The sequence below is a fragment of the Thunnus thynnus genome, chromosome 24 (assembly GCF_963924715.1).
Source record: "Thunnus thynnus chromosome 24, fThuThy2.1, whole genome shotgun sequence".
Classification (NCBI taxonomy): Eukaryota; Metazoa; Chordata; class Actinopteri; order Scombriformes; family Scombridae; genus Thunnus; species Thunnus thynnus.
Genome location: NC_089540.1, coordinates 7,314,179 through 7,337,500, shown reverse-complemented (window position 1 = coordinate 7,337,500; position 23,322 = coordinate 7,314,179). Strand labels below are relative to the sequence as shown.

At 40.3% G+C, this 23,322-nt stretch overlaps 1 long non-coding RNA gene across 3 annotated transcripts in view; it reads right to left on the bottom strand.

The window, feature by feature from the left end:
• LOC137177397 (uncharacterized) overlaps positions 1-23,322 on the bottom strand; it is a 212,021-nt gene that overhangs the window by 123,725 nt on the left and 64,974 nt on the right. The gene's annotated exons all lie outside the window — the stretch shown is intronic.

Below are 23,322 nucleotides of genomic sequence, written 5' to 3'. Positions count from 1 at the left end.
TATGTCAACACTCAATGGCTACATGCTGTCTCGGTGTGTCAGCGGCGTTCATTTTTCAACATAGAAAATCTACAAATCAGGCTTGTTATTTATTGAACAGTACCTAAATAATAAAAGAAAGCAAAAGCTGTATTGGCCTGAATTGGCTGCTGGAATATCAAGGAAATGTTCAGGGGTATATTTGAAAATGTCAAAGTCAGGGAATATGATAAATTATCTGCAGAGGTTCTGACGATTTGGGAATTTTACATCATGTATTAAATTGTGTGTTTTTAGTGGTCCTTCCTCATAGTAAGCTCTAAGTTCTTACTCTTTGGGGTGAAAAATACTATGAAACCAGTAAGGGATACCATTTTACATATGGAAAGTCAAGAAAAAACACTGAATTTTACATCATGGACACAATGGAAAAGAAAATTTTGCTTCAACTATCAATTTTGACACCTTAGTTGCTAATTTTCACATAACTCTCATAATCTCAGACTCAGAAATGACAATCTATGGACCGATGCACTGCTGACCTGCACAGAAACCCTTATAGTACATTCATGCCAGGCATGTCACAACAGTCCAGCTACTTTCAGGTATCCCAGCAGCACATACTATTCTTAGGCTTCGCTGTCATTTTTGTCCGCTTTGCCTCTTCTCTTGTTCGGAACAAAGACTGTGAGATGAGGGTCATCTTTACTGACAGCAAGGGCGGTCAGCCCCTCTGAGGTTGTCATACTCTGCCGCCTTTAACAGCGCGCCGCTTTGACTGATCTCTTTGCTCGGGTGTGCGTTCCCGTGCGCTGTATGTCTGCTTGTGTGTGAGATGGAGGTTGTTAAAATCCTGATCTCTTAACATCGCCCAGCTTCAACCTCAGCTGTGTATGTGTGCATTTGCAGGGGGAGGTGGCACTGTCACAGTCCTGCCCTTTTAACATCACTCTGCTTCGACTTCTTTTGTTTTGTGTGCCTGCAGTGTAAACGTCCCACATTAACAGATCTGAAATCCTCTGACAGAGAGGGTGCTGACCTTTGGATATAAATAATACTCTATATTTGACTCGTGAACGGAACGGACGCTCGGTTCTCCAAGCGACTGTTGGTGGCCGCGCTAATTGCTTTAGTGTGCTTGTCTCGTCAGCTGCCAAGTTGCACTCTGCTGAGCCACAAACTTGGCCTGCGCATGAGAGAGAGTTGGACAACAGGGCTCTAAAATATGCCAACATCCATTTGACTGCTTGGCAGTAATACAAAGCGGATGGAGAAGGGAGGGAGAGAATGAGAGAGAAAGAGAATGAGACAGAGAAAGGAAGAATGAGAAACGGTCAGTGACTGGAGAGGTAGCCAGGCAGAGGAAGATGCAGAATAGTGAAAAATAGCAGACACAGTGAATAGTGGGTAATATCCCCTTGTCTGTTTTAGCCTTATTTTGGATCCTGATAGCCCATGACCGAACAGGCGCTCCTCTGCTGTGTAGAAATTTACATAAAAATCAATACCTATTGACTCCCTATTAAATTTATTCCCCTTTCCCCTGAACTATTTTCCCTCTTCCCCCTCCCCTTTCTAATTTCTAATGATTGCCTTTCTGCTCAGTGGGGAATCTTCCGAAGCCTCGAAATTTCCTCCCTACTCGGTTTGCATCAACTCCACAGCAGCTCATGAAGCCGCCTGTCATCCAAATCAGGCAGGAGATGAGTGACAGCATATCAAATCCTGATCTTTTAACTGGTTCTGGTTGGAAGAAGAAGAGAAAAGCTGATGAAAAGGGAAATCTCCCCGAAGGCTGTCTGTGGAGTCAAGAATCTTGGCATGCTGGCAGAGGTTGATTTGTGTGTGTATTTTCTCAGAGGCTTGTATAATGGCTTTGACACTGAGCCTTCTCATTGTGACCATCAGTACTAAGCCTCCGTGTTAGGTCACCTACCATATTTCCTCTCTGGCAGTAGTATTAAAAGTGTCAGTCTGCGAGCGCCAAGCATGGAGCGTTGATGTCCTCCCAAACATTTCTGCTTGACAATAAACAAGCGTTGTGTTGCATCTATTCCAAAGTCTTGGAGCTTTATCAGTGAAGACGTACTGTAGATGCCATCTCTACAACAAGAAAGTTTATTTTTCATCTTTCTCTTCTGGGACGGATCAATATAATATCTGTTGTGAAAACAAGCTGGATGGCTTGAAGCAACAAAAAGAAAAGTATAGCTATAAATCATAAGACTGCACTGTAATCTTTTAAGACAGTCTGCAGTTGCTCCATGATGATCAATGATTGACTGTGCAGAATCATCGTTTCGTCTCCGGAACTGCTGAACATCTAAAAGATCTTTTGGTTGTGATGTTGCAGAAAAAGAATCTTTCTATCCATCCCAATTAATTGGCTATGGAGCTGTGCATTAGAGAAACTCTCAAATGCAGAGAAAATTGTGACTCTTTCAAACTATTTCTCTTTGGCAGGCATGGAACAAAACTGTCAGTCATGGTTACAAAAGATTAGATAAAGACTAGGCTGCTGGGTGCAACTATACATCTTTAAGACATAGGGAGCTTCAAGAAAAAAATATGGCAAGGGACAAAAGACAAAAAAACCCCCACCATATCAACAAATGCCTATGTTCACAAATTTGACAAGCTTATTCGCATCCCCATTTGATCGTCAGAGCCTTTCAGACGGCGCCAAAGTGATTCTGATTAAATGCATCTTTTAGGAATTGGATGGTGTGAATACTGCTGAGTGAACTGCTAGTCAGAAGCCAGGATCAACATGAGAGGGGGAATGTCAATTACTAAATCACACATTGTAAGAGGCCACTGTAGATGAGTGATTTGTTGGCTTGAGGCCTCGATCTCTCTATTAGAGCGCTGGCTTTCCCCCCATTGTCCTGCATATTATATATTCTCTATCCTCTGTCATTATTGTCGCTGGTCAGATTTTTCCTTTTGTGAAGCAAAATTACCATATTCCTGTGATACTTGTGGCAGCTGAAGGTTTGCAGATGACACCGAAATGATGCACCGATTTGCAGACTGTAATGAGTCAGCCTGCAGGAGATTTGAGACAACATGAGGCGCAGTGCAGACAACAATCTGTCTCTCCTGAGAGAAAAGAGCTGAATGTCAGTGCAACCCAACTCACAGGGTACTCAGATATATTTAGGACCACTATCTAAGTCCGTAGGAGGGGTTGAAAGAGGCACAATAGAGAAGACACAATAAGCAACTGGAGCCAGAGGGTACTTTCAACCTAAATTATATTAAAGACTTCTGTAGAAAAGAAAGCAAAACAAAAAAGTTTCCTCTCTTAACTGACATTTTAGTGTTAATTAACTGGTGGATAGTGTAAGTAATGCATTCAGTACAACAATAAACTGTTTTAACAGTGCTTCACAGTTTGAACACATAACATAAATCCCACGAAAATGGTTACTTGACACATTTTACTTGCAAAGGAAGAAAATGTCTGGGAAGTGTAACAGAGTTCAGGATATATTTGGTCCGTTCATTTAAGTTCAACTTTGTTCCTTTGTTGTGGTCAGTTTAGCGAGCTTCAGTCAGATAGGGTAGTGTTGATCCAGTTTCAGTTCCAAATTGCTCTTAGGTTTGTCAAACAAATCAAGTAATAAGATGTGGGGCTTTAACAGTCCCGCCACACTGGTGTACTCAAGTGATGGGAGTGAAGGAATGGATGGTCTCCCCCTTGGGGCAAAAGGTGATCTCAGTCCAACTCCTCGAGGTAAGGAGGTGATCGAGTTCAATGGTGGCTTGCTATATCCTTTGTCATTCATCTGCTTGTGTTATTTCCTCTACTCTGTATTGTTGAACTTCTACCTGGAGGGGGTGGGACTTATTTCCCTTCTCCAATCAGAAGCCTGCATTGCCTGATATAACCAATAAGAACAAAGTCTGAGTAAGATGACACTGATTCTGACCGACTGACATCTTATAGAGTCCAATTCTCTACTGGGTTACATCAACAACTTCAAGTTCCTCAAAAACTTCATTATCAAGGATCATCTATGGGAAGAAAACATGAACCTATGAAGGCGGAATGAGTCATCCCCATCCCCACATAGGAGCAGATACATTATAGAGAGGAAACATTCAGTTTCTAACTTTTGTTATGCTACAGCCTTGTGTGGGTATTTCATGGCTTCTGGTTCCACTTCATTGCAATAGATAGCAGCAGTAACGTAGTGGGCCATGCTTACTAATTCCCACCTATACCAAAGATTTACAAGAAGCAGTGTGGGAGGAGGGCTTAAAGCAACAACAGCAATTTAACCCGCCTAAACCACAAAGCGTTTAGTCCCTTGCTGTCTAGAAAACAGCTGTGCAGATTTTACCCTGAAGCTATAAGCATGCTAAAGAAATACACCCAAGTGAACCTTACTAAACCTTTAGCAATCACAGCCTCCACGAACATACAAACTACAGCCCACCCGTATTTGTAAAGAAGTGGACTTTGTAACGCAAACTGACCCGGTCTCCTACATGAAAGTATTATGTGCTACTGTACATGCTCACCCCCCCCCCATCTCGATCTCCACACCACGTTACACACACTACGTTCTGCGGCGTTATTTCCTGCACTGACACTGAACACTGGCTTTGGATGTAAACCATAAGTTGCAGAACAGTACAATATGGATGTAATTCCACAGGCATACTGAGCTGCTTCAACATTCATAACACTACACGTAATTGTGTAGTACCTCAAATTGTAATTCCAGCTGTCTGAATTCAGTGCTTAACTGTTTGATTTTCTTTTATTTACTTACTTCAAATTAAGTATTAAATGGAATGTACTGTCTATTTTTGATGTGCACTTGCGTGGAATGACAAAGACGTAGAATCTAATTGCATTTAAGTACAGCTGATTAAGTTAAGTGATTGCCTGTAGATGGTGCACATTAGCACATTTGCTGCAGCTGTCGTTAGGAACTACATACAGGGCTGACAGTGCTGGTGCTGGATGACACAGGCCAGGCCTGGTTTCAGGTGCACTAATGCTTTAGTGACGCTGTGTGTGGTCTTCCTTTTCTCCACAGTAACCTCTTACATGAACCATCTCCAACAGGAAGTCTCAAGTTTGGATAAAGTTGATTATCATGCAAACAAGCACACGAGGAAAAAGTCTATTTAATAATTTCTTGAGAAAAGTGAAAAACATTCAATGAAATAAGGCTTCAGGTTTCAAAGCCTAGCAGACACGACAGGGACACATATTATAGATGGCAATTTTTCTTTTTAACAAAGGTTATGGGTGGTTGGTAAATAGTTTTTATTCTCTTCTCATATTTCAATTAAACCGGTGATGATGAGATTTTGTTAGGCGTTTCTTTTAGATTTGTACTGCTCAGTTATAGAATGGCAGGAGCGGTGTGAAAATAAAGAGCAGACAGTAATGAGTTAGATTCACCTATGACATAATGAGTCCGCAACCCCACCGTTGTTCCTTGTGAATCACTGCTGTTCAGCCCTCCGCCATGGATGAGTACGCCGGTTTTCCCTTCCAAACAAACTGCACAAGGGCTGATTCAACTAATTGGTTCTCTCCTCTCTGGTTGAAAGTGTTAATCAGTGAAATCGGCTGCTGTACAGTTCGGTTGGAAGGGAAACCCTCATAGTCTTCTTTGGCAGTGGATGCACATTGGTTTTAGACAACAACATGGGACTCTGTTGGGCACAAGAACCAATGTGTCTGTGTGTGGCAGCCTTCTTTGTAAATCCACAGTGAATCACTAGATGGGGTGGGACCAAAACTGAAATATGCTTTAAAGTTTCAACCCAAAGAGAGCTCTTTTTTGAGATTTTAGTTTAGATTTTAGATTATTAATGGCATTTTATGGGAAAGGCTTATACAAATATCATGGGACATTATATTGTATCCCTCAGTATGCATATATTGTATATGTCACAATTACAGAATAAACCAGCAGCAGCAGTTTTCTACCCTGTGTGATTCAGTGTGGATTTCCCCTTTAACACAGATGCTGCAGCCATAATAATGTCATATGACCCAATCCATCATAAATGTGTGACATTTCAGCACTTTATAATGGTTAACAAGGCCTGATATTCATCATGCTTGGGTCTGAGTTAATGACTTGCCAATATGGCAAGATAGGAATCAGCTGAAATGTTGGCTTAGTTTGTGGAATTCTATAAAAATAACTAGACCATCAGAGATTGTTAGTTTATTGAGCTTTTTTTTTTTTTTAAGGCTTGGCCATGCAGTTCGCCGCCCACCCACACATACACACCCACACACAAGATTCTCTTCCCACTGCAGAATCTGCTTCGACAAGATAAGTGCGGACTTGTAATTGTGCGAGGGCCCTCATCTCTCCTCACTGGCTGATAATGGTGCTGTGAAAGCCTTGTGCTCATTAAGCTAGCCTTTGTTGTTTTTATTGCACAGCGCGGTTGATTATTTTTTCAAGAGAATTCAGAAGGTTTAATGCTCTCCCCTGTTCTGTAAACAGAGCTGCCGCTGTGGTGAGCAAACTGCTGCAAAATAAACCAATAAATAAACAGATGATTAAAAAAAAAAAAATCCCAGTCCTTAAAAATCTGAGAATTATATATGGTGTTCTGTAAAACACCTTCCATATTTGCAAGTACTTGCTTGGTATAAAGCACTTGTGATGCAGTCCTGGTACTGACAGAGGAACCTTCAGACTGGTTCTAACCTGAAAGTCTGAAACCAAGCTTTTTGTTACATTGTATACATTTGATCCAGTTAGTTTTGGTTTCACATTGCAATTATACGAACGCACTAAAGAACATTACATTTTTCCGTGCAGTAGCATAAAGAAAATGCTTCCAGTTCAACACTGTAGCAGCCAAGGCTACTCTTGCAATTTCAACACTTCCTGTTCTGCATCTTTCAAATGAAAAGCTTTTCAGTCGACATAATGCATTATTTTGTTTGTGAAACATTTTCAGGAACATGTTGTGGAAAATGTAGTGACTTGCCATCTTGTGACACTTACTATGCTGCTACAATGACTTAAATAGAACAGAGTGTTGAAAATGGCATGGCATAACACGAACAGAAACAGACAATTAAATCATCAATCGCAATTATTTGTATGACAGTTAATCATCAACTACAATTACATGATCATGACAGTCTTGCTGACAGCTGCAGGCCTGCCGTGTGCCAACATAGAGTCAAATAGTTATTTAGTTATTTAATAGTTAATTCATTGCAGATTAAATAAATAACTAAATACATTTGCATGATTATTTTACATAGCCTTCTTGGATGCATTTTATTTAGATCCATGTTTTTTAATTATTCAATAGGGCCAAATAATTTGTGAATATTATGGTATTTGTTTTTTTTCCCTAATCTTTTACAGCAACATCTGGGCCCAACCACAGTGCCGTGCTTGGTGGCAGCATGTATGTGACAACTGTCAACATTGGCTGGCCTGGGAGGGTTCATGTTGCCAGTGTATTGTCAAATTCGTCCCTTTACACACAAGGGCAGAATGGAACACCCTTGCTAGGATGGCAAGAAACCATTAAGGATGTTGATGTACCTCTTGTGATACTAGAAGATGCCGTGTATCCACTGCTACCATGGCTAATGAAGCCATACCTGGAGGGCAGAGGGGTAACACCGAAACAATCTACTTTCAATCACTGCTTGAGTCAAGCCAGAATGACTGTGGAAAGGGCTTTTGGACGCTTGAAAGGAAGATTGAGGTGCCTATTAAAACAATGTGACTGTCATGTCACCTTAATCAGTGACATTATCGCCACCAGATGTGTCCGTCACAATTTTTGTGAGTCACAACGAAGAAAACATTGGCAATGAAGATGAAGTTCATGATGCAAGACCAGACCCTGCAGACCGTCTCATTGATGGTGAGAGTGGGGAAAACATTAAGAATGCATTGTCTGCTCATTTTTCAACTATGTAAGTATGAACATTGCTTTTATTACTGTGTAATCATTTATGCCACTTGCAAATCTTGTATTGCATAAGTGTATCATCATTTTGGCACTTGCAGCCTTTGCATTGCAGCATTGCTTCTTATGTTTTGAAACCATCTACAATAAATGTATCATTATTTGATCAAAGTTTATTTTTACAATAGTTGTGTTGATCTTGTTCTGTTCGTAATTACATCTCACTTCAGTACATGTTGTTTGATTGTAACACATACACTTTCTGCATAACTTGTCTTTCATTTTTAGCTACTGACTAACAGACTTTGCCATAAAAAATATAAGTTGATAAAGCTAAACTGTATAGAAGTTAAAATGAAAAAGTAAAAATCAGCATTACAGATTAAAATACAGCATACAAATTAAAGTGCTGGGTGCTGTTCAGTAAAATAAATTACAACTGAAAAAATACTGCTACTTGTCGCTTGGTTCACCACTATCACTTTGATACAGGACACGTGGGGTCTGATCAAAGGGGTTTGTAGGTTGGGCCTGGGTAGTCGATAGGTTTGAAGACCGCTGTGCAGCCCAGTCACTGGGAGCTGGAGGAGGTGGAAAATAATAGGGATGCATGGGACCCCAGGATGCTGCATGGTGTGGAGCTTGGCTTTGGTGAGACATGCCTTTCATGAATGTCTGCTTAAAGTTAATTAACATGGTATTTGTGGCTGCCCACTGCTCTTGCAGCATTCTGAATCGCCTCTCCTCGGTCTCCTGCTGCATTTTCATCCACCTTTCCAGAGTGGCATACTCCCTCTACTGTCTACTGTCTTCTGTGTGGATGAACTCTTCCTGCAACCTCTTGTACACCTGAATTCTTTCATTATCCTCTTTCTGCTATGTCTAGGAGCTGTTTTGCCTTGCCCATTTTCCTCTTCATAGCTGCATTTCCTCCTTTAAAATGAAATGGAGTTATGTGGAATTAAATATGTATGCACAAGTGTGACAGCTAATAGCCTACTATTGCCACTAATCTACAATAGAATGCAAGCCATCATGATGAATTGGTTCATTCATTTTACAACGTTTCATTATATCTTGTACCATAGTTTATATAAGTGTAGGCTATGATAGTGTTTCTGGTGTGATAAGTTGTACTCTGTAGAAATAATGACTGCTGAAAAACAAAAACAAATTTGCCCTTCCCATTGGTCAACACAATGCTTTTTCTAATGGAAATGCGCACCTTTGTATACTGCTGCTATAGTTTCTATATCTTCAGGTGGCATTGCTCTTTTGTCCACTCATATCCTCTTCAAAAATACTTGGAAAGTTTTATGAGTTTTTTCCAGTGGACTTTTTATAATTTCGTACCATATTTCAATTAAAAACTTGGTCTCCCCCTCTCCCCATGTACTACCACAGCTCATTTTTCCTTTTTCCGGTTCTGACAATAGCCTGTCGGAACTTCCTGTAATTGGTCTGAAAGTAAGAACCATCCAAAAAATGTTTTCATACTAAAAAAGAACTGAAACATGGTTCAATTTGATCCGTACCAAGACCACCTCTTTTTGCCGGATCAAGGTTCAGCTGTTTGGGCCGCACCACAGTCTGGGATAGGTTTCACACCTGTAATTTTGGTTTGGATCAAACTGAAAAGTCTGAAAGTCCAGACCAAACGAGGTAGGTGTGGAAGGGCACTAATAGCAATGGCCCACACCAATTCAACCACAGCAGTGTGTAGAAGCAGAGGAATAGAAATAAACTCTAAACATTCATTTTCCTTGCATGGCAAATACTTAGTCAGTAGCTAGTGTTGAAGCTACGTATGCTTTGGTTTCCAAATCTCATATTTTGAAAAATATGAGGTTTAATGCAACCTCAGATTTCATAGACTTTTCAGGCTTTGTAATTTGTAAAGAAGTTTGTAAAGATGTAATCATTCATAAACAAGGCATTATGCCTGTTCACCACCTCTCATATCATATGAATAAGCAAGCCGCAACCAGAGGTGCTTTGAGTTAAATGCCAACAATGACAATGCTAACATGCTGATGTTAGGGCGGTGACACCATGTTTACCATCTTAGTTTAACTAAAGGCTTACTAACATTTGCTAATTGGCAGAAAAGACAAAGTGCAGCTGTGGCTAATAGGGATGACAGTCTTGCAGGAATTTAGTCATAAATAAACATAAAAAGTATTGGACATAGATGTGTGTACAAAATTGCATACTAATCCACCCAGTGGTCCAATAGACATTTCACTCTGAACTAAAAATGTCAACCTGATAGAAAAGTCAATGATCATCAGAGTCATTAGGGTTCAGGGAACCATGAATGTCTGTACAAAATGCCATGAAGTACATGTTGAGATAGTTCACAGACCAAGGAAAACTTTGACCTGCTGGTGGCGCTACAAAAAAAGTCAGGGGCTTAAAAAAGTCATAAGTATTCATCCTATGGGTGCCATTGATAGCTGTACCAAATTTCATGTCAATCTGTCCATTACTTGTCAAGATACACTAAAGTCAGTAGAGCTACACTAACAACAAAGTAATATTGAGAGTGTCATTTAAATGATGACAGATCTCCACTCCAAGGTCCACTTACTTGATTGTTCTGGATCTTTTGGCTCTATCGTGGCCTTCATCATCAGACGAAGACTGTGAGCTAAGGTTGCCCTGTTTTAACATGGTTTAATGTGGAACAATAAACACCCTGGCCCTTATAGCAATTTATAAGCTGCTTGTGCTTGCTCCAGACATCATGTGCAGTAGCTACACAGCACTCAACCATCACATCATGTTTTATACTCAGTGACCCAGGGTCAAAGCCTTTCACCATACTTTGTAGCTTAATGTGCACTGTAGGTACACTCTCAGAACAGAATACCACTTCACTCCAAACCCACAAGATGAATTCTTCTGTGCTTCTAGTGTGACAAGGTTGGAGTAGATGGATATTCTTAAGTCCAGAGTTCATGACCAACACTTTCAGGCATAATAGATAGCAATGGAAAATACAGCCAACAGTGGAGATGTGAAGAATATATATTCTATGTTTCATAATGGATCTTATAATGTCATATAAAGTCCATTAAAAGCCTCTATATTCTGTCCTTCACATCGCTGATACAAAAGGCAACATTTTTGAGCATAGATGTGTCAAGAAGTTCTCTCAGCATCATTACTATAATCACAGAGGAGCATCTTCTTGCCCAGAAACCATTCAGACAGAGCCTATGACTGACTGTAGTTTTGCTTCAGATCCAATGAGGAGGAGAAACTTCTCAGAATAGAATTTTAAACCACGGGATAAAGCAAGGTTGTTTTTGAATATTTGGGGCTTGATATCATGATATAAAGGGCATGTTAAAGTGCAGGAGAAGCAAGGAGTTTGCTCAGCTTGTGCAACCTGTCTGTGTAACACACCCTTAGTGCTACAACTGACAATCATTTTAATTATTGATTTATCTGTCGATTATTCACTCATTAAATCAATTAGTCGGTTGGTCGAAAGAATTTCAGTAAAAGGTGAAAAATGTCAATCACTGTTTCCCAAAGCCCAAGTTAACGTCCTTGAATGTCTTGTTTTGTCAGTCCACAACCCCAAAATATTCAGTTTACTATCATAGGAGGCTAATGAAACCAGAAGATATTCACATTGAATAATTTGGAATCAGAGAATTTAGTCATTTTTTCTTAAAAGATGACTCAAAACGATTAATCAATTATCAAAATAGTTTGATTAATTTTCTGCCAATTGACTAATCCATTTATCAATTAATTGTTCCAGCTCTATACACCACCACGAGCAATGAATTTAGTTGGATATTTGCAATCTAAAATATAAATATGTTACATGTTCAAAATCATGCTTCTTTAACTTTATACTGTAAGTTTAAATTTATAGTAACAGTCATTATTCAAGGCTTTCTGCTGACTGTTTAATTCTAACTAATCCAACAGATTATAGTAGGAAAGTAGCATAATACATTTGTGTAACAGCTACATTTGGAAAGGGTGTTGTCAGAAATTAAACTGTGCTGAAGCGTTAAGTGCACAGACTTCAATTCTTTTCAATGACAGCACAGCTATTAATTTATGCCAAATTGTCAGAGCAGAAACAGAAATTGAGAATGGGAAAAGAAGATATACCAATGCACAAACCCGAGTGCATTTATTATATTTTTTTTCCACTAGTTAAATTTCTAATCCCCCACCACCACCACCCCTCACCTCTGAATCCCTCCCAACACTCAGCCTCCACCCGCCTCCCACCACTCTCAGGAGAATGAGAAGTACTAACAAGTAAAATAAGCTCGAGAATACTTAAATGATTGGATTATGTGAGAAAAGAGTGTACCAAAGGTAAGGACAAGAAGCACCTAAGCATTATCGCTACTCCATAAATGCTGCCAGCAATCTCCTGTTATGAGTTCCTGTTATGCACAGGAGAATAATAAGGCTGTCTCTTCTCACCGCCGAGAACAATAATGAGTTCGCTGTGAAACAGTCGTCTTGGTTCAATAGCTGCACCTTTGATTCTGATGGCTCTGTCTATTTCTTCTGGTCTGAGACTTTCTTTCTTTCTTTCTCTCCTTCTGTCACTATCAGTCCCGCTCTATCTCTTTCTTGCTCTCTCTCAGCTGGTTTCAGCAGCGAGGAAACCTCCTCTCTGGGCATCAATCCCCTGCAAATACGATTAAAGCACTGAGTCATCATTTGGCCCGCAGGATGTAGTGACCAAAGTAGTCGGGCTATGTGTGTGTGTGTGTGTGTGTGTGTGTCCATGTCTGTTTGTGTATCTGTGACATGTGAGACGGTTCAAAGCTGTAGATCTCGGGGGGACTCTATACCTCTATCCAGGAACAAAATGGGCAATCCCATTCCACTCATCTCTCTTGCTCTTTGAGATTCAGCAGGGAGGGTAAGGCATGACCAATCGCACCCAGATATCCTCACCAAACCAACTTCCTCTCTTCCCATCACTCCTCCCTTCCCTCTCCCCTTCCCTCAAGGCTCGAAATGTAATTGCTGCTGCTTTTTGCAGAAGCTTGCAGCGAAGTGTGGAGACTATTTTTTGATTTTTTTTTTTGTCTTCTTTTTTTTTGTCTTTTTGTGTAGAGCACAGGGCCACGTTATGAGATGGGTAGAGAGACAAAGTAAAGGGTAGCAGATGGAAACTGAAAGTCTAAAAGGGGCTTGATGCTTCTCAGAATGTCAAGTTGAATTTCTTGGGCCACGCAGGGAAATGAAAGGGGCTTCGGTGTGGAAATGATGGCAATTACAGCTATTCCTTCTCCCTCAAAGGAGACCTAGTGTACTTCGGAGCTACTTAATGTGGGGCTCTTTTGCTGTCTCTCAGATGTACGGAAAGAAATATCACTACAATTGACAGCGATGGGATTTTTTTCTTTTCCTTGATTACTGAGATCAGAAGAACAAGAAACAGAGAGCTCCGCTGTTGATTGCAACAGCCAGTGACAGACTTGTCACCGCGATGCTCCAATCAGAGTGCAAAACACATTATTGGTGACATATCGTTTTGTCTCAGTTTGGACTGCTGGTAAACAGTAAACAATAGAGATTGTACCATGGCTGACTGACATCCCAAGGGTAAGAGCCACATAACTTTTTGTCTGGGACTTGCACATGCACGCACACATGGATAAACCCCACCCCAAAAAAACATGCTCAAATGCAAATACAAACATGGTACAAGTCCACAACACATTTATTATATTTTCCACTGAATGATGATGGGAAGGAGGAAATATATCTGCTCCGACGGCCTAACCAGGCACATTTGAAGATGTATGTGTGCACGAGTGTGTGCACATGTGTCCTCTCTTTTACTTATGAGCCAGCACACTGTACACTTTGTCCCGATGTGCAAACACAGTGGAACAATCGCAAGAACAAACGCTTTGAATCAAGTTCATTTGTCCAGTACAGTGTTTGCTCTCGCTCTGTTTCTGTGTGCGTAAGAAGGGAGACAGATAGCCTTCTGTGCATGAAATGTGTAGATTTTCAGCTTATGTACTGTACCTCAATACTGCTCTGCACGACCAAAACCTATTGACAAAATCGCCCGTGAATCGGTTTTGATGTGGCTGCGGCTAGAGGCGGTAATGAGGAGATTGAGTTTGCTCAAACTGGAGCGACACGGCAATGAAATGTTGATCTTGTCCTGCTAAGGCCACTCCCCCTAAGAGACTGTGTAGAAGCTGCCAAAGTTTGCGTTTAAATTATTCACCAAGCAGCTCAAGCCCAGAGGAGAACATTTATTTCAGACGGTGTGGTGATGATTGATCAAATCAATCCTCATCGCTGCAAAGAAGTCAGGAAGATTTGGCCTGCTGGGCCGCCGCCTGAAATCCTGAAGCTGAACTCATCTTTTTTGTACATTTTAATTATGAATGACATTTGCTGAGCAGTGGAGCTGCTCGATAACTGCCAGGAGAAGACTGAGGTTGTTCTTAGCAACCAAATCAATCATTCAATCAATCAATCAATCATCAATGTCATTTTTTGTTGAATTGAGGAAACTATGAGTCATTTTTTTGCCTTATGTGCTTTAAATATTTATCCAAGAAGCTTTCATTTTGAATAAGATTGGATTTGCCCACTGACCAAATCTTTAGTCTGCACACAAACACAGTCTGAAGCAGCTCCCTTCCTAATAATCCAAGCTGCAAACCTGCATATAAACACAGTTGGCACCACTCCTGGGTCGTCCTCCTAGCCAGAAGCTTGAGGACACAGGGCCAGCCGGTGACGATTAGGCAAAGTGACACGTTATATAAATATATATTTATAGAAGTTGGGCAAAAGTAGAGCTTATCAATAATGCATATATAATTCATTAGGGCAATCAACTTCTTCTCCCCTCCACCATGAGCCAAAGCTGCACAGAACAGATAGCATCTCCGTTGGCTGGTGTTGGTTTAATTGATGGGTGATGTGACCACTGTGACTGAGAGAGGAAGGAAGCAGGAAGCAGAGGGGAGGATGGATTGGAAAGTGGAGATGAAGATAAGGGGAAGGGTGTTAGTGCAGGTCTGCTGACTCACACTCACTTGCATGGATTTTACAACTATACTGTATTGAAATCTGTAAAGCTAACATCACAACTGCTGCTGATGCATTTAAAATTTGTGTCGACTTGGGAAGTTTAGAGGACAACAATTATTCTGAGTCAGTTTATAAAGATAAGGACAATCTTACCCAGAACTTGAACTGTTAAATAACTATTTTTTTCACCTGAAAAGCTTATTTGTAACGGTTTGAGATACAAGTAAGTTAAAACAGTACTCCAGCTATTTAGTATGGCACAACCATAAAGTTGAGGAACTTCCATGTGGCAGAAAACAATGGTCAAATTGAAGTGGTGAAGGCCAAGATACCCTGACCTTTACTTCCTTAGTAAGGGTCAAACTTGAAAATGCTGGATACTACATCTCCCATAATTTCGCTTGTCGGTATGTTTTTGTTATGCCCTCTCTGACCTGTATATACCCATCTCTCAAACGCCATGCTCCCAGTTTGTAACACAAGAATGTGTAGTCTCCAAGCCAAAGAGTAGATTGCTCAAGTGATGTCACATGAGTCATTTTCTCAGACCTGACAAAGAGTTAGAGCCACAAAAGATGAGTAAATTATACAACTTTCAAGAATGAACTTCTACACTCAGTTTTAGGGCTGCGACAGCAATATGTTGATTATTCTATCAATTCATCTATTAAGCATTTAACCTATAAAAATACAAAAAATGCCCATCACCGCCTAAGGTGGCATCCTCACATTGCTTGTTTTATCTGACCAACAGTCTAAAACTTAAAGGAGATGTGTCATGCACATTTCCAGGTCTATATCTTATTCTGGGGCTCCACTGGAACATTGAGCTTTTTCACTGTATGATTTACAATTAAAAAGCTCCTTATTTATCTTATATTGGGTCTTTATGCAGCCCCTCAGTTCAGCCTCTGTCTGAAATAGGCTGTTTTAACTCCTGTCTCATTACAGACCCCCTCCTAAAGAGCACACTACTGATTGGCCAGCTTGTCTGTCAGAGGCGTCATAAACAAACAATAGTAGTATGATTAATTTCTTCTTCACTCAAAATGGAAACTTCTCAAATACATCTTTCGAGCCTGAATTTCAATTCGAAATATGTGAGTGGACAAGGTGAATACCCCATGGAACAACCTTAGCAACAGAGGCAGAAGCCCTGGCTTTTTACTTCTAGGGAGCATTTTTACATACATTCACCTCAAATTTTGGAACTTTGCATCAACATTGCATCACCTTTATATGCACAGCCAAAGTCACTAAATTCAAGAGAACAGACTGACAGCTAGCGACAGGGAATCCAACCAATCTCTGTCTGTAATATATTCAGTCTGGTCTGTTTTTAATTGTTTGCTTTTATTTTCATACACCATGGAGCTCCTTCAGACAGTCTGCCTCTGAGCATGATGTTCAAATTGCCACTGTGGGAAGTCAGTGCTACCACCACTGCCCATCAAAAGAGAGGGCTATTAAATCTGTATGTTGGTTGGATTATTTATTACTATTTATTTTATTATTAGATTCTTGTCATATCTTAGTAAAACCTACACTTGAGAAAACCACCTTTTCAGTGAAGCCCTGCTTTATTTTGATGAGGACAGAGTTTATTGCTTGAAGATTGCAGCAGATCCCCCCAAAGGGCCTAATTATGGCTATCAAAGCAAATCTAATGGGCAAGGTATCAAACTGCAAATGCTCAATCAAAGACATATGCTTACTGTGAAGGTCAAAATGTCTGATGTCATATCAGATCTCATGGCTTATGTTGCAAGAACATATACTGCATGACACAGAACACACGATCATGTGACACCGTTGCGTGTGAAGAGGATTTTTTTTTATTTAAATAACCCTGTTATTTTTCTGATTGCATGATTCACATTCATGCACACACACACACGCGCAAACACCACCACATCCCAATCCACCCACCCACAGCTGTCTCCACCCCACTGCATCTAGAGTAGGACAATTAGTAATCCATCACCGCTGTTTACAGTCTGGGTGGTAGTGCTGTGGAAGGAGAGATGAACGGAGGCAGAGGAAGATAGAGAGAATGTGTTAAAGGGGTGAGAAAAAAAAAGGGGGAGGTTAAAAAAGCAATGTAAGGGGACAGAAAATTAGACGTAAACAAGGTTAAGAGTACGGCGGGGACAAACAAGTGTTTTTATACTGGCTAGCAACTTCTTCACTGTGTGTGTGTGTGTGTGTGTATGTGTGTGTGTGTGTATGTGTGTGTGTGTGTGTGTGTGTGTGTGTCCTGTTTGCTTGTTTTGAATCATTGCAGTACATGGGCACAGTACACAGGGAAGATTACCAGTCAGTGCTACTTTAGTATGCCAAATCAGGGATCTGTGCAGGCGTGCATGCATATTAATGTGTGTAGGTGTGCATGTTGGTGTGTGTGATGTATGTGTGTATGTGTGTGTGTGTGTGTGTGTGTGTGTGTGTGTGTCTAGGATAGGAAGAAGTGTAAGATGCAAGATTCAGGAGGTAGTGTGGCAGTGGAGAAGGAAGGGACAATGAGAAATAAAGGAAAAAAGGGAAGGAGGGATGAAGGGATGGATGGAAAAAAAGGAGCCCACTAGATGGCACTGTTGTGTGGTGAATTTAATGGCTCCATCCCCTCTTTCTCTCCTCCCTTTTCTAGGTCTCTGTTTCTATCTTGTGTTGTCTCTTCCTCTCCCCCCCCCCTCCAGTTCCCTCTCTCCATCTTTTTACCTCCCTCCCCTCCCCTTCTCTGCTCTCTCTTTCTCCCCCCTCCCCTCTTTCTGTGCACAGCATGTATGATGGAGCCAGTTATACAGCTGGGAATTGAACACACAGAACTGTAGTGTTCCCTGAATCGAAGCTAGGTGCTTGAGAAACCCAGAAAGCTTATCCAAGGACAGTGTCTGTTTGTTTAATTGACTGCCACCCTCACACCCACACACACTTACACACACAGACACACACATATATACTCGGGTGCACCTATTCAAGCCCCCAAATTTGTACGCACATAAACAAGAATCAGACACACGGAGAACCCCGCACTCATCTGTATGAAAGATTGTAGCCGGCCTGTATTTTCTTGGCAGCAGAAGGGTGAAAGACCGAGGATCACGAGTGCATAAATAATACTTACTAATCAGAGAGGAGGTGCAATTTTCGGCACGGTGAGATGAGTGAAAATGGACGCATGAGTGTGGGCGAGCTGTCTGCATAGTGGAGGTCAAGCGTAGGTGAGTGATCAGTGCACAGGGTGCGCATAAAGGGCGATGGATCACTGGTGCCGGGATGAACTGTTTTCTCGAGGTGTCATGAACAAATTCCTTTTCACTTCATGAACTCCCGATGATAATCAGCCCCCCGCTCACCTTTTGATCTGATTTTGAGGCCAAGCCTTTATATAGCACAAGAGGCAGCAGGCATCAATTAATGTGTAATGGTCAGTGACACTGTTGTTTGGTTTATTGGTAGTAGGAAAGTAGTGGTTATTACAAACATAAACTGTTAAAGAGGAGGGGTTGGCAGAGTTACAGAGAGGAGTGCTGATAGAGAACAAAGGAATACAATGCATCTGAAGTTAATATTCAACTTATAATCGACTGGTTAACATTTGAATTTCATTAGATTTTGAGTCACTTAGTAATAAGAAATTGAGACATTAATACTGAGTGACATTTAGACATTGACTGAATTGTAAAACCGAGCTGACAGACAGTTGATTTGAGGTATTTAGGCGGTAATCATTAATTACTCGCAGGCACTTAATTTTCTCGAAGGAAAATCACGACCGCGCTTCTTACTGATAAATAATTTTAGCATTAAAACATGACGTGACATTAATGAGAATGCTGTTATCATCGACAAAAATAAATCCTTTTCTGAGACAGACTAAGTCTAAGTAAGTCTAAGTAAACTAAAACAACAACAACAAATCCCCCTTCATGGAAATATAACAATAAGGAAATTAATTATTAAGACAAGTTGACATGTTACATTTCATACATTACATACTTCTTTTGTTTGTTTTTGCAAAGGTGAGTGAAATCAGTTAAATTCCACTTAAAATTTTGATGATCGGTTGTTGAAACACGTATAAAATATTAATGTTGCATTAATTTTTATATGATACCACTAACATGAACTTAAGTATGACAATGTATCCTAATGACTTTATTAATCCCATGACTTTTCCTTTAGTGCCACACACATTTTATAGTTGTGAGTGAATTGTCTTGGCAATTATTGGATGGATCACCATGAAATTTGGTACAGAAATCCATGTTGTCCTCAAGATTAATTGTAATAACTCTGGTGAATCCCACTTGTCATCTGGCGCCATAATCAGGTCAAAAGTTTGACTTGTCCAATACTTTGGTCTGTGACAAAATACCCGCAAAGCTAATGGCATTCCCATCAGCCTAAGCAGTACTTTGTGTTTAATGCTAATTAGCAAGTGTTAGCATGCTGAACATGGTCAAGCGGCTGCATTCACACAGTTACAAAGGAGTAGGTAGTCTCTTGTATAATATGAATGGTTAAAAAGCTTTAATATAATCTGCTACTGTCCAACAGATGCACATTAAGTTAAAGTACCCTGTGATCCAGAGAGCCTCTCTTTTTTTCTTTTATGTAAAGTGAAAGTGGTCTTCAGTGGGCAGCCAACAGTACTGACATTCTAATTATTTTTCATGCCCAAGGTCATCATTGAGGGTTCGAGTCATGACCAGACCTCAGATAGAATGGCTCCCATTCTTAATGTCTCAGAAGAGCATTTTAACCCTTATTTAAATAGGCAGTGGGTACTGCATGGTAATACTAATTACTTATGCTGGGAATTAGCATCATAAATATTTATACTGCCTTAAAAAGTAAGCAAGTAGTGTGAGTATAGCTGGGCTGACCTTACTTCATCCCTTATCCAGCGAGCAATATGATTGTTTTTCCTGTTGTATGAAACCATACATTATACCATATTGATTCTATAGATGTTTCTTTCCCCTTCTCTTCCTGAGAGAGAGGCTTTACAGGACTTCAGCCTCCCATTCCAAGGAAACCCCTCCAGATTGCATCCATTTACAGCCACATTCATTTCTAGCCCGGGATCTTCCAAGGGACTCTATCATTTTGATAGAGGATAAGGGCTGCACGGAAACCCTCGACGACAAAGCAGAGTAGTCCTTTGGCAAACTGTATGTCTAGACATCTAATTCAAATATGACCGTGTGAATGATGGCTTTGCCCGTAGATGAGATTGAGTGCAGGGGGAGGTTTTTTTTTTTTTCCCTCTTCTTCTTCCTGCACTCTAGAGAACTAAAATTGAGGAATAAGCTCTGTGACAGATTCAGATAGCAGGGAGAGATACTGTCAGCACCTCACCCCGGGCAGGAATCCATAGCTCAATATGTTTTTTTTCCTGTTGATTTCAGATTTTTTTTTTTCTTTCCGAGAGTATAATTATCATTGAATTGGCAGTTGTCCTCATGCCTTTTCAGCGTCTCTGTTTTGCTAACTCTGTTTCCCTCTCGCTTGCTCTCTGCATCCCCCCCACCCCCCTATTCTCCACAGTGCCAAGTAAATTATCAGATTGTTTACGAACTGTAACAGAAGCCTATTTTCAATCCACCCGCAGCTCTGAACCACATTGCCATTATGGAAGGATCTGATAAAGTAGTTCAGCTGAATCATGAATGTTTGAATAAAAACGACCAACCCATTTTCACTTCCTATCTGTGCACGGTGTTCAGCTGCGAATGAGACTTAAGTTCAAGTCAGTCTGATCTCTAAAACCTGCCACAAAATTGCATATTTTACTTGACTGGAGTGATTTTGGCCCTAGGGGCAAAACCTGTGCTGAAAACTTGTGCTGCATATGAAAACAGTATCTGCTGTGAGGTTTTGAGTGCTTACAAGGTACTGGGACAACAGGGAAATTATTAATGTACAAATTGCAATTTCAGCTCCTGTTTCATAATATGTATAATTTAATAGAAGTCAGTGTCATAACATTTAACGTTTTACACAATCTCATGGCATGGAAATATATAATGTACTGCTGAAAGTCAAAAGACAGACTAGGCTTTTGAGGTGTGGAGACCTGAAGCGTGTTGAAACCTACAAAGATGAGATGACTTAGGGCTTTTTGGTCCAGTTGAATTGGACAATGGTTCGATTCACAGCAATCATACCGTGGTACGGACAAAAACAACTGTACCAGACAAATTCTGGAGCGGTTCGTTTGTGGTGGGAACGTGATCTGACCAACATCTGACCTGAACACTAGTCATACTTTACAAGCTCTTGTAGCCAGGTGTGCTTTGCATACTGGGATGAGCAAAATCAGCAGTTGCTACAGCGGTTAGATGGAGAATGAATCAAGGTCTGATCTGGACTAGCGCAACAAAGTACATTGCATTTTTGATATTTGGCAGATAGGACCTTCTTTCTGTTTACGTTTTTGCTCCAATGAGAGGAGTGAACGTTCTCACATGGCTTTTAGTGATGCATTTTGAATCACTTGGATTTTTCCATTTTTGAAGAGAAACCAAACCAAGGGGAAAACACACCAGGTTTACAAACTAATCCAGTGATTTGGACCAGAGCAAAGAAACTATAGATTTGAAAAGGCTCTCATGTCCACCAATATATACAAGGTTGTTTGTGGAGCTGTGTGACAGACAAAAACAGTCATATATTCAATAACTGGACATTTATGCTGCAGTTTATATAGAAAAGATAAAGGCTTAATGATGTATTGTACCTTACTCACTTTATCCATTTTTTTCCACAGTTTTTGGCTAATTTGTGTATTTATGTATAAATTATACCTTTGATGTAGACAGTCCCAACTCCAAATGATCTTAATGGGAATTGTGATCAGGAAGCAAGAATTCAAAATATTTGATATTACAAACTGTATGTTGAATATTGCTTTTCCTGACTGTCAATAGTTAATGCACGACTCAGACTTTGCCCAACTTCATCAGATCACTTGTTACCCTCAAGTCATAATCCAGCTTTTATAATGTGTGTATGTCTCTTAACATTTATTTATTTATTTTTCTGAATTATCGTATATTCTATCATTGGATATTAAAGCTGGAAGGAAAAAGTGAAGAATATTTATGGGGGGCTTTTTAGCTGAATGGACATAGAAACTTCCCTGAGTATCTGTGTTTATTTCCCTGCGGTTGCATAGTGCTGGCCACACAACTGGCTAGCAAACATTACTGCATTTTACCCAGCCCCTAAATGCACCTCAGAGTGTTGTTTTGTTTTTATTTTTTTTACTGAGGTACTTGCTCCATACCTTTCTCAGTGCTCTCCTGCCGGTAAAAGATGCCTTGTGGACACACTGCTTAAAGGACCAGTGTGTAAGATTGAGTGGCATCTAGCAGTGAGGTTGCGGATTGCGGATACCCCTCCCCCTCATCCCTAACTTCCAAGCGCCAAGTGTAAAGGACAACGTACAGTGGCCTCATAACTCATGAAAAACATGAAAGGCCCTCTCTAGAGATAGTGTTTGGTTTGTCCGTTCTGGGCTACTATACAGACATGGCGGTGCAACATGGCGGCCTCCGTGGAAGGGGACCCGCTCCCAATGTAGATATAAAGCACTCATTCTAAGGTAACAAACACACGATTCTTATTTTCATGGGATTCTGTACTAATTAAAACATACTTATGAATATTATATTCCATTTTGGCCAAGTCTGTTCTGCTATATGCCACTAAATCTTACACACTGCACCTTTAAGAAAAAGAATGAATAGTAGAGTGAAATGTACAATAACAAGGCCTATTTACCTAACACCTTTACATCAGCATTGTTATTCTTTCATTTGGTTTCCTTTTGTTTTTTTTCCTTTCTTGCACTAGCACTGAAGAAGTCAAAGGGGTGTAAAAATGACAAGGTCATTTGGTTCTGATTTCATCACAACTTATGAAGTCTTAAATGCAGGAATGCACGGTTGGCAAACTGCTGGCTCAAGGTGAAAAGTTACATATGATGCAAACATGGGTGTTTAATAATCTAGAAATTTATTGTATGTAACCTTAAAAAGAGGAAATGCGGTCACAACTTTTTATTTAATTCCAACCTCCTAATATGTGTTGTCATATTTGCAGTTCTTTCTACAAGTACCAGGTCAAAAATAACACTGGATGTTTGGATAGACTGCAGGATATTTACACTTTAAAACATTTACAGCTTATGCTTCTCATGGTAAAAATGGTAAAATCCCTTTTATGGTAAAAAAAGATGCAGCGTGAGATTTGAGATGCAGCTGGTGAGGTGAGACTTCCTGGAACAGCTGGGAAAGACAAGCTGAGCTGACAAAAACAAAACAAACAAACAAACAAACAAACAAAAAA